A 13448-nucleotide genomic window follows, 5' to 3' on the forward strand; every position below is an offset into this window, starting at 1 on the left:
TCTCGTTTGAGCCAGCAAATGAATCTTTGTCTGGAGGTAGCACGGTCGTAAAATAAATTTTGCTTTCTTTCGTGTCTCTACATTGAAACGAAGAACTACTATCTTCCGCGAATATATTTCGATATTCAGACGATGATGTTGCAGTTATTCTACACTGTCGTTCGCATTACGAATTTTATGCAATAATAAAATTAATATTGTGACCAATAAAATTTTTAAGGGAAACGCAATTGATTGTACGATTTTATTGAATAAGCTCAAGCCCGAAATATCGTTTAACTTCTAATCGCATTAGCAACTTTAAATCCTAAAACGTTCGAGAGTTAAAGTTTTTTTCTTTTTTAAAAGAAAACTACGAGATAAATTTCTCGCAACGGCCCTCGAGAGGCATTAAAAGCCTACATTTAAATGCTATTTGAAACATGTGCGGAGTGATCTCATTATAAGTTGCCACAAACTTTTCAATTATATCGGCAGAGCAAAAAGTTTTACGCTACAAAGCCTCTCTTTTTTATAATTTGGATATTTTATATTAATCTGAGTATATTTTTATAACATTGATTTTTACATTCTTTTCATTAAAATTACTTTAGTTAAAGTCCTCAAGAATTTTAACGAGATGAGATAGCCCAGTGGGAGTATACGCAAAATTCGCAAAAAAGTAGATTTAAAAACTATACTTTAATACAACCGAGAAAAATTTGTTCTTGCCGGTGTGCGTGCATTTTGTTTTAAGTAATATATAAAACTGCATGTGTGTGAGAGAGAGCAGCATTGTGACAAATTCTTCGCTGAATTCTTTTCTACGCTTCCTTGGCGACTTCGTCTACGACGGAGCGGATAGTAAATTCGTTTCGTCGAGAGAACGTAAAACTTCATTGGAAGTGCATTTGTCGCTCGTCCCGATATCTTCATTGCCTGGGGACGAATTTACGCTCATTGGAAGATCACGATTTCATGACGCCTCGCCGTCTAACGGACTGACATATGGCGCACTAAAGACACCTCTAGAACGCGCTCGTTTTGAACGGCCTATTGGAAAATTGCGTTCCCGCGCTCTCCTTGTGTAGGTTTGACCCGACAAGGCCATTACCTTTCGAAGAAGACGTATTTTCCGATGTGTCTCGCAGAGAGGCATAAATAACACGTTAATGGCTCCGCAATTTCAGACGCGATCGAACCAATTATTTTGTTCATCGAGCACCGCGAGTTCAATGACGCGTCTCTTGCTAATGTTTCATTAATAGTCACATTTTAATGGCCGTTATATATACGGCAATCCCGGATAATGTGTTTAATGTTGCGTGATGCATCGAAAGTTTGATTGCCAATAATAATCAATCATTTAAAACCGGACGGCTCCTAACAAACTTTTAATTATGCCAATTGCATGGCTGTTAAAGTACTTTAGACTTTAGAATATCGCGTCGAAACGTATCTATTGAGCAATCTGTATTTTAAATGTTCAAATTATAAATGGATCTTTCAATTTAACTTAGACTGTCAAGGACGATTCACGAAGCGCGCTTGTGTGTGTGAAAAATTGCATGCTTCCGGAAAACAATATACGGCCATTAGCCGTCACCTACCGGCGTATCCACCGTATTTCATAGAGAGCGTAAAAGCGTTAACAGCCGCTGCAGAAGGCGTGGAGACTTATTTCGTGCAGGAGCGCGCGAGTAGAACGATAATTTAATTATAACGTTTATAAAAGACGCGGCACTGAGAGAGCAGAAAAAATTTACATAATGTCGAGAAATATTTAACGGTGAATATCACATCGGTGTGAAAAGCTCGAAATTTAGTTTAGTACCGAGCTGTAACTCCGACTCTAGAAACTGTATGCACGAATTATCATTACGACTTTTTCTACATTTACATCTGTAAGATTTATAATTACACGAGACAGAAAAAAATAAAATTAGAATAATATTGGTTTCAATTTGTGTAATTTGCTGCATTATTAATTCTGAGCTATTTCTATAAGCAAAGAGTACTTTGTAGATTGAGATACTTTTTAATGTGTCAGTTTGACATTTCTGTATATGTATATCAACATCATCATATTACAAATGAGTGTAAGCCGTTCGGCTGTTATTATTTTTAATACGTGCATGAAGTAATTGAATTATCGTCATCAGGTCAAATACGGAATCTGAATTGGGAATTATTGGAAGAGAAAGGCGGGATCAACTGTTAATGCATATTAATGAGCATTAGCATAGTCATGCGCCAGCACTTTGCGGCTAAATAAATTAATGGCCGAACATTGAAAAATGCGTTTCCGCGGGATTAATGCACCGACATGCACATTCCGTGCCTTAAACTTCCAAGCCTTAATGGGGCTGTCGATTAAGGATTTAAGGCTAATGCTCCGTGCAAATACTTACTCCCTAAAACCACGGTTTCCCGTTCCTTTCGTGTTAGCTGCCTTTAAATAAAGAGAACAATCCTGCGGCGACTGATCGAAAACGGATAGCTCCTTGCACGAGTGAGAAAAGATATCGGCGTTAAAGTCAAAAATAATTCTAATGCGGTGATTTATATTCTTCTCGCGTTTTCCGCAGAGTTCTATGCGCGAATACAAGCTTTTAACATAGTAATATCTCTCGTTTCCAAAATTATTCAATAAGAGAAAAGTAAAGATCATGCAAGATTTTTTATTGCGAAAGAGTCTGTTATGTATCTCTTATTTTATGGTATGTATATACACTCAAGTTTATATACATACGTGAGGATAATATAAATATGAGAAAAAGATGAGACAAAGTTATCGATTTATTTAATATATAAAGAATAAACTGATTACATTGAATGATTTTTCAATGTTGAAAATAAATTTCAAATCGAGTGCAGCAAATCGACGATCTTCTTCCACTCTCAAAAAGAATCTCTCTACAATCTGAAAAAGAATCTTGACGCAAGTTCTCTCGAAAGTCAAGAAAATGCAATTCACACTAAAGGACATATAACGTACAATTCAGCAGTGAAGAGACAGATTGTCAACACCGTCCTTATCATGATGCAACGTAAAGCCAGTGTGAAAAGAATCGCGGCACGATACAAAATCTAGCCTCTAGCTCTACGAGAAACTCCATATAATTGCTTATAAAATTCTAAATCTCGAAAATAATGATATTTTCTGAGAAATAATATTTTTCTTTCGATAAATCTTGTCAAATCTATATTGACTATAGTTGTATACGTTGTAAATATCTATTTAAAAAATCAGTTAGCATGTATTTAACAAAAGTATAAATAGTAAACATCTTTTTACATGTAAACTTTTTTTTAACAATTGTGTTAATATAATTGAGTTATTAAAGCTAAACGTCAGAGAACGTTTTTTACGTAGAATAATAGAGATGTTTATAGTACATCTCAATTACTCAGGTCAAATATCGTTTATATTTTTACAGAGATAACGGAGTTATGAAGCATATAGTATCCGGTATCGAATAATTAGAATCAATATCCTGTTAAATTTAGCTGTTTCTAGTTGCTTTGCGTTGTTATTGATATAACCCACATTATTATTTTCATTCGTATTACTATCAAAGTTGTGGAATGGATATTGATACATAGAGTGATAATTGATATACCATCGAGCGAGCAGTAATATCAAAACTACATATTAAAATTAATTCCTAATCTTTCCAGAAAATTCAAAAAGCGACGCGATAAGTCGAGATCATCAATTTTTCAGGTAATCTGCCGTAATTAAGATGAACACCTATACTCGCGTAGTTATAAAAAAACAGGTCCGTTCGCGCGCGGATACACCGCCGGAAGGATTCAGGAAGCAGAGATGATCTCAAAAGGAAGGACGATGGCGGCTGTATATAGCGCGATAGCGGAATGCAGTTTCGTCTTAACGACGTAACCGGTGTCTGCGGATAGCTGTGGATCGAGCGCATCTGCATCATCGCGCGCACTTCCAAGTCCGACGGCCACAGAGACCGCGGAATTCGCAATACCGCTTTGGATTGAGATTTATATCTGGACATCGACGGCTGGTGGTTTTAATAAAATGTAAATACGCGCTGACGGGCTCTCGAAAACGCATTAATTCCACCGATCGATCCGTCGAACGTTCCTTTCTCGGCCACCGACGGACGGGACAGAGCAATTAATGCGCGTGCATTGGAAGTTAATAAAAAGCAATGTGGGGTTTATCGTGACAATTCGCTTATAAGTGACAAGGATTAAATTAACCGCTGTGCAATTTACAAAATGCCGTTCAAGAAAACAAACATTTTCTCTTTAAGATTTTCTTTAACGTGACAAATGTAAAGACTGCCTTAATATAGTCTAATTTTTTATTCAAAGTTGAGTTGGTCATTATAGCTATCTTCTAACAATGTCTGCAAAAGGAGACAGCTAGATCTTTTCTTGCGCATTTAATTAAGTCGACTAAAGAAAGTAGTAGGAAAAGAGTAGGGTATAGATATAGAAACGAACAAAGTAATTATATCGTATAAAGTAACCCGCAGTGTTCTCCGAGGATGAAATTAATAGCTATAAATATAAAATATAATAATAAAAAATAAGCAAAAAATGATAAATTAAAAAAATAACTCAAATTATTTATTAAAAATAAAAGTAATAAAACTCTTGCAATATTAATAAAGAATAATAGTTATTAATAAATTTATAAAATTCCTAAATAATTGGATTATTAAAAATGGACATTGTAATTGTAATAAATAATACCCTATCACAATCAAATTTTGGTCATAATTTTTTGTTATATTTTTAAATTAAAAAGTTAATACTTTCACTATCTAATGCTTTCACAGTCCTCATTACATACACCTTATTCTTTTTCTTATCAAATCCGCGGTCTCTCGCAGATTATCGTAATGGAATTGGCTCTGCGAGAATCGAATCTATGTATGGTTCGGTCAAGATGTACGTATGTACACATCGGATGACATGTGTTGGCCACATGAAATAGAATCGTTGCCTTTCCGATTATCCAGTTCGATCGCGGCACTGACCCGTCGTATCCTCTTAGTTCCCACAGAAAAAATACTCTAAGAGGACAGGATATCCAATTGCGACACTCATAACTTTCCCGTGGAAATCCTCTACATCGGAAAATTGCATTTGCGATAGCGGATGGCAAGAGATGACTTATTGAATCGCCACATGACGGAGAAAAGCACTAGTAAAAAATAATATATTGCAATATTACTAACGATATCCGATATTACTAACATATATTTAATGTTTTTCTAAGTTAAATTAAAATAATGAGAGAGAGGTATTTTAATTTGTAGTAAATTAAACATATGTTAATATAAAAAATATGGTAACATTTTTTACTTTTCTTTAAAACTTAAATTAAATTAAATTTTTTTAGAAATTAAATTTTTATTACAACTGTCATGCATATTAAGAGGCGTTATAGAAGCTGCATGCAAATTGGGAAAAATAAAATAACGGAAATGACATTATACTCGTTACACGAATGGTCAGTGGAAATAACAAACATAAATAATTAATGTTGAAATCCGTTCAGACAGTAGCATGAATCTCCAATGCATATTGAATAGGGATCGAACTCAATAATGCCAGCATTTACTGGTAATTGCAACCAGTTACAAGTTTATAGGATTCCCGCAATTATTTATCATGGAGATCAATTATCTAGACTACTACGTAACACATTGCGGCGTACTTCCCCCTGTCATGTATAATATTATTATTACAGAATCATCATCACGTTTACATTTGTGTTATACTATAACACACATTATCGTATTATTAAATATAATATTATTACATTATACATGACCGCGTATATAATAACAGCTTAATATTTTGCACCTGCAAAATGCAGTATTTAAATTAACAAATATGTTCTTAATTAAAAACGTAAGCATGGTATAGTTCTTAAAAACTGTAAAATAATAATTTGGTGAACTGCATTTATAATTTAAATTTTAAAGTAATCGGACCACAGCAACGCGTCATTTATTATCATTTTTATGGTGGTTTTTAATTAAAAACGTAATATTAAAAAGGATTATATTATTAAAATAAAATGTATTACATTACAAACTTTTATATTATGTTTTATATTATATTATAATATATTATATGTAGCTATATTTTATATCTTAGCATTTCTATCAAAAAAAAGTAACATTCCTATTTTAAATTTAAAGTAGCATCATTAACTTAAATTTTAATTTCAAAATTATATAAATGAGAGAGTCACGGTTAATTATATTTCCTTTATATATTTTTTATACTTTAGTATTATATTCATTATTATTATTACATATGTAAAAAATAACGCATATACATTTTCTATAATTTACATGTAACTTCAGAAATAATATTTTTATTATATTTTTTATTGCTAATTCTTGAATTAAAAATGATTTGCGAAACATGTGCCGTATATATTGGTGATACGTCGTCCGGACTTATTTTTTCGAATTTTAATAAAGAGAAAGCCGATTCCATTATACTCTATTTACCTTTCCATAGATAGAAATATTTCTATCATTTAACTTGACAGGTTCGATCGTTCCGTTTGACAAATTTAATTTTACCGAACAGCCATCGAAATGAGCATCGTCGAAATGTTTCCTATAATCGCCCATGTGATTTCACCAATTAATTAGTTAATCACGCTCTCGCGGATTTCACGCAACTAATTATTCGCGCGTCTGGGACAGACCGTCCACGTTTGTCTGTTAGTTATTGGGGAAACGTAAACTTACGAAATACCTAGTGTACGTAATGGACTAGTACATTCGTAGTATTTGATCGTGAATATCGTGTTGGTATATAATTTACGTCACGTTATAACTTGCAGCGCGTCAATCATATTGAGACTTTTCAAATGTGGCTCATCAGTGGCTCTATATCCACGAGAACCTCAACATCCGAAAGAAAAAAAATAATAGCTTTCTGAGTAAGCTTTCATTGCCACAATATTTACCCCCTTTCGGTATTTCCTGTAATATTCGTCTGTTTCTTATTTATTGCCTACATTTTAATTCAAGTTTTAGGTACACCGCGTTTTAATTTATTCCGACACATTTCTTGTCACGCAACATCTCGAATCACCGATACGCGAAGGAGAGCTAGTTCACGAGCTCGGCGACAGTTGTATCAATTCCCCACGCACTTGAGAAAGTATCGTCATGCGGATTTCCGTTTGCAAGGAGATCGCGTTTCTGCCCCAAAAGACGCCGAACCGCGCCGGGAGTTGCACACTCTTGATTAATTCAAGGATCCCGGTCCCGTCTCAACCCTCTTCTCACCCCGGTCGCGACAATCCGGGTAATCGAGTCACTCGCGGCTGAGCGGATCTAACAATGCAGATACTGTTACGCGCAGATAGCACTACGAATGGCACGGGATCCATTAAGACTCGAATCACGATGTTAGAGCAGCTAGGTAACGCGCATCAGAACTTCCTGGTGCATTATACATGGCACTTTACGCCTATAATAGTTATATATTCGCGCGCTGACATATCGCAAACAGCGACGTCAATTACAATTGCGCATTGGAAGAGATATCGCGGATATTTCCGCTACCGGGTCTCGAATAGCGCGCAGCCAACCCTTCCGGATCGTATACCGATAGACAAGTGCTCTAGATCTTTGTGTCACATCATTATTGCGCGCTTATTAATTTTTATATCGAGCTAGCGAATCGATGTTGGATTTTGATATCTATAAATTTTCCAAAAGATAAATTATCCTATATTTTTTAACATTGCATGCATGTATGATGCTTCTCCCGCTGTTTTTTAAATCTCGCAGCTATGAATATGCATTATTTAGGTTGGAATACCTATACCTGTCTCAAATATAAACTGTTTTTATTGGTGTAACATTTGGTTGAAACCATATCATCGACTCTGAAAATAATTCTGCTTACTGTGGAAATTGTGGAATTTATATAATAACTCACCAATATACCTACAGCATTACAAAATTAATTTCATTTCTTCGATTACGTTATTACCACTTTAAAAAATTCGTTGTTATTTAATCGAGACGAATTTTATTATCTTTTCGTAAATTGGTAAATAATGTATCGCCGTTACTTTATCTTCACAATGGTCGGAGACTCATCGGAGATGCGCATTAATACGCGTTAATACGCATTAGTACGCGGAACGTGCGTTTCCCGCGTTTAACTAATAATGTAATCGCGGGGGAGCGTGAAACTAAACACCGCTGTGGAGGAAGTCGGTCAATTTCGGTGGAAGCAACGAACATTTCGCTGCATCTTTCGATGATATTTATTAGTACAAAAATAACTTGGAAAATTTATTAAGATAAAGAACCTACATAAATAAATAAAGAACTTGATGAGGTAAAATTACATGAAATAAGCATGAAATAAGCTTAATGAATACATTTGAATAATTATTTGCAATGTTGCTACGCGTGTTGCTGACCAGAGTCACTATGTCATAGTCCGAATACATTTTGAGGTGTAGTTTTGATTGCACATTTGCTTGTTATACCGCCGCGTCATGCGCTTGCTGTTTACAATTAGAGACACTCAAGCATTTCAAATCGTAATTGCCAGTGTCCCAAATTCTATTTTACGCTGAGATTACACCAATTACGCCAATATACAAATGTATATTGGCGATGGAGAGACGTTCCAATTTAATTCACACAAATGCGATAGGTACTATTATTAATGTGCTGTGCATGCAGTACAGAATCGAACCACGCTTATTGCAAATATATATTAACTAATTACGTAATTAGAAGTTATTATCACCTAGTAAACATTAAATTCATATATTTGATTATTATTAAGATGATGATAATTCGGATTTAATTGTGTTTAATTTAGGGGCTTACGGTGTTAAACAAAATTAAGAGCAAAACCTATTTTACATTATAAAACATACAAAATAATACATAAACAACGCAGAAATTAATTAATAACTTTTCTCAATTAATATTATAATATATTTAATTTAAATTGTCGTCAAATACACATATAGTTGTTCTATATGCATTCGATTAAGCACTACATAAAAAAGAATAAATCGTAGGAAAATTAAACAACAAATCTGAGGTTATTTATTACGAACATTATGCACAATTTTTATGACTGGCAACTTAATTCGTTAAATAAAGGGGCTACCACGGCGGGTAAATAAATTGAAAACGTCGCCTCGAAGAGCGTGGGCGTGAATAGCTGTAAATCTGCGAGCATGTGAGGCATTTCTTTGTTAACATGAAATTGGTATGCCACTCGCATCGTGTCGCGAGATCGCTCGGATTAACGGCGGAACATCCTTTTTTGCTCGTGGGGACGAAAACGACAAAAGCATGCGTTTTGGCGACCGTTAAAGGAGCGACGAGACATAAAGTCGAAAAATTTGTATTCATTATTTAACTTTGCTACGCGTGAATTAGAACGTCAACGATAATTCCTTGCCTTGTCGATTTTTCTGAAACGCAAATCCGACTTGTTCATCTTCATCCAATCGCGCACCTTTTGTTTTAACGCGAAGCTCGAAAGACACGCGTAATGTTACTACCCAAAATTAATTAAGTCTCTAAATGCTGGCGGTTTTCTATCTATTTTCGATAAACAAACCTCGTCCTCATTTCATAACAAATTTATTGTGTCAGTATAAATTTCAGAAAATGCAATTACGTAGATTGAGAACTATCTATAGCTGCAAACTGAGAAACTAATTTCTGCTTTCTCTTCAGTAATCATTAATTATAGTAAATTTCGGTAACGTAATTTCCATGATGGGTTAGTTCACACGTAATTAATAAATGGCTCGATTAATAGGTGTAAAGCGTTTGGAAAATAGTATCAATCCCACGTGGCTTTATTCCTAAATAGATCCCACGTTGCTTTTGACGTAAATAGAAAGAAAACAGAAAAATATAAAATTAGAAAAACTTAGAAACAAAAAAGAGAAGTCATAAGAAAGGAAAAGAATAACAAATTGTAAATACTTTGTAAAATGTTTACGCTAATATTTAATCTGACTTCTCCATAATAATTCAGAATTAGAGCAGAATATGCAGTTGACTTAACCATGCTGCTTCATGAAATATGAAATATGGCCAAACGGACAAGAGAAACCATTGTTGCCTCATAACTGGTGACAATTAATCAAACTTTTGGAACATCAATGGGGTTACTACTCAGGATTAATTTGCTTCGAGGCCCCACCTTGATCACCCGGTAACCTTGTTAAACTCTAACTATTATTTCGATCATTAATCACTTTACGATATACATACCATATATCTATGCTTCCTTTCAGTCGACCTTTCGCCCCGCAGGGTTTATGTATTCTGAACGCGCTTTGATATAGAAAGGGGCTTTAAAACGTTGATCATACATTTTACTTATCTCATAAAGTTACCGAAAAGTCGTTATAAGTAACCTTTAACAAAATTGCGAGAATAAATAAGTTAATAACATTATATAAAATAAATGATAATGTTATAAAATATTATGCATTAAATGATCCAAATAATAAAGCTATTGTAACGATTCATTTTCAACATCGTACGACGTGACAGAAGATAAAATAACTGCCAAAACAAAATGTAATTAAATTATAAAATAATATGTCACACACATTGAATAAATATTTTCAATGATATTGCGAAAGTACTTCACAAAATCAAAAATGATAATAATTCGCATGATATGACACGGAAAGATCGCGCGATAATAAACTCGAAAATATCAAATTAAACAAAATAATCCCGCATTTTATGTTAAAATTCGCCGACGCGTTAAGGCGAAATTTTTCATAAATACGCGATAACGTCCTCAGACTGTTTTCTGCGCGGATTAACCGCCATGGACCCGCACATCCTGCAGCGGAATATTAAGCTTTATCGTAATTATCAGCTACCGCGGCGATACACCATCCCGTGTCTCTGTGCTCCACGGTTGCGGAGACGCTATTAAGGATCTTTATGTCGCACCATTTTCCACTCATATTTTCCAGCCCCATAATTATCGCGTGAATTAGTCTTTCTTCCTCTTCCCTCGGGGACGCTCATCATTCATCCCGTACGTGTTTGCACTCTCTTTGGACGCACTTCGTTGAGAAGCAAAAATAAAAGAGAAAACTAAATACGTGATACGACGACGAGAAAATTAATTAACTCGCTAAAATGATAACAATGATCAAAAACCGTTGGAGGATTTGTCACAATAAACAATTAAAAATATTTTATTTTAAACTGGATCCGGATCAAATAAAAAAACACGTATGTGCAAACTACGTATGTACAAACGTATATTTCGTTGATGTATATTTAAATATACATCTCTTATTGGTATATGTCAAAGGAAAAATACTTGGTACTCTCGTTCATGTTTATAATCGTCCATCTTTGCTATTTTGATCCAAACCCAACTTTGGTTATTAACCCTTTGATTTACTTTTCATTATATTATTTGCTCTGCAGAAATATATGTTATTTAATATATGAAATTAATTTTCTTCTTTCAAGTGTTCCTTATTATTATATGTTTAGTTTTTAATGCATAGTAAATCTGAAGTATAAATTAGCATGCCATTCCGCGGCTGTTTATTCGCGTAAATTGTGATAATAAAAACATCGTTTCATTTTCATATTTTCATAAACGTCGACAGCCGCGACAGGTAACTTGTTTGCGAGACTTATGAATGATCGATAACAGACATGCGATTACCAACTGCGATGTTTTTCAGCTACAAATAACAATATGTTAAAATTCATTTTGCTTCATTGTCGCGCGCGTTTAAATAAAATATCATCGCATTTGCTATACAACGTGGGATTGCAGATTTTTCACATTTTCTCTCCTTTATAGACTCTTGAATTAATAGCAAATTCATTTTTCCTTAGATGAAAGCACCGCGGGAAGCTTCGAACACGATATTGGCATAATCGTTCGCTGAAGCGACTGCTCAAACGACCACGATAATGTTCGATAAAGTGTCAAAGTTCATCGTACTTTTTACGGAAGTTGGCAGCAGCATAATGAGAATAAGCGCTGAATGCACCTGCCGCTCGCCAAACATTCCTCCCAAGAAAAGACTTAATACGCGTTAAAAGAGCTTAATCTTATTTTAATATAAATGTAAATCTCATTTAAAGAACAATTTATATATTAATAATGATTTTAAACCAGAAATAAATGTTATGTAACTGAAGACATCTTGAAGGAACTACCGAAAATACTTTTAGTTGACAAGGTTTATTATTTAAATCGCACAGATAAGCAAATGCAGCTAATTAGCATTACCTACTGCGACGCTAGCTCGTTTCGAAGGCGCTATAGGGCGCCTTAGAACCCTGCTTCAGGCGACGCGCCCTAAAAGAAAAGGTAACATCGTCGACATTATGTCAGTGCATTGCAGTTTCACAGCGTCGCAGTCACGTACCATCGCGCGCTGAGCACGACGCGCCACGGTTCATTAGCATAAGAAATAATCAGGAGCATTTGTTCCGCGCGCAACGCTCTGCAATTTTTAATTGACCGCGAAGTCGGCACGTACACGGTTAAAGGGCCTTCGGCTAAGAGTAACGAAGAAGACCGGTGTGCCGTATTCCTTGGGCACACAAGACGAGTTAGGCTGGACCGCATCATCTATCCTCATTGCCCGAAGGCCCTCGGCAGAAAGGCAACTCCTTCGCCGTTCCTCGCGGCATCTATCCCCAAATCCGCTGGGGACCCACTATCCCCGGAACTCTGGTAAACGCGGTAATCGCCGGCACAGTCAAACACATCGACAAGCAAATATCGGGTGTCCCCGAAACTCCAGTTTATTTAATCATAGATTTCTCAATTATAAATCGGACGAGAATGTCGACCAGTAGTTTTCGAGTAATTAGGGATAACAAGATTTTCTGCAACGTAATCTTCAGGCAAACGGATAACGAAATGGTGTGCCGTAGTTAGTTTCGAGCTTGGATTTTACTTCGATGAAGTTTAAATTTGTTCACTTAAATTAAAAAGTTGTCGGCAAATGTCGATATTTCTCAACAGGTTCGTTACGAAAGGATCGATTCCAAATTGGCCAAGAGATCTGTAATTAGAATGATCGATTTTCGGACACCCTGTGTACACACACGTACGCTCAGAGAATTACAAACACAGACGAACGTAGCCTCTACTACTCACTCGCGCGCATTTCTCTCTTTTGCACCTATAAGGATGCGGGGATTGCTAAAACCCAGACTGAATCGAGCGCACCCCCGGGTACGAAAATTACGCTTTTATTTTTTATCTCGATCGCAGTTTCACCTCTCTTTCTCGTTCCTTGCTTCCAATTTTTCCGAGCTTTCCCTTTCTCTCTGATCTTCACATCCCCGTCGCATATCGAGGACTGATAAAATTGAGAACAATCGACTGGGATACGAGCGAGACTGTCGGCCCGAAATGACCACCGCGCTTTGCCGCAAAGAATAAAAAAA

Source organism: Temnothorax longispinosus, chromosome 1 (assembly GCF_030848805.1).
Source record: "Temnothorax longispinosus isolate EJ_2023e chromosome 1, Tlon_JGU_v1, whole genome shotgun sequence".
Lineage (NCBI taxonomy): Eukaryota > Metazoa > Arthropoda > Insecta > Hymenoptera > Formicidae > Temnothorax > Temnothorax longispinosus.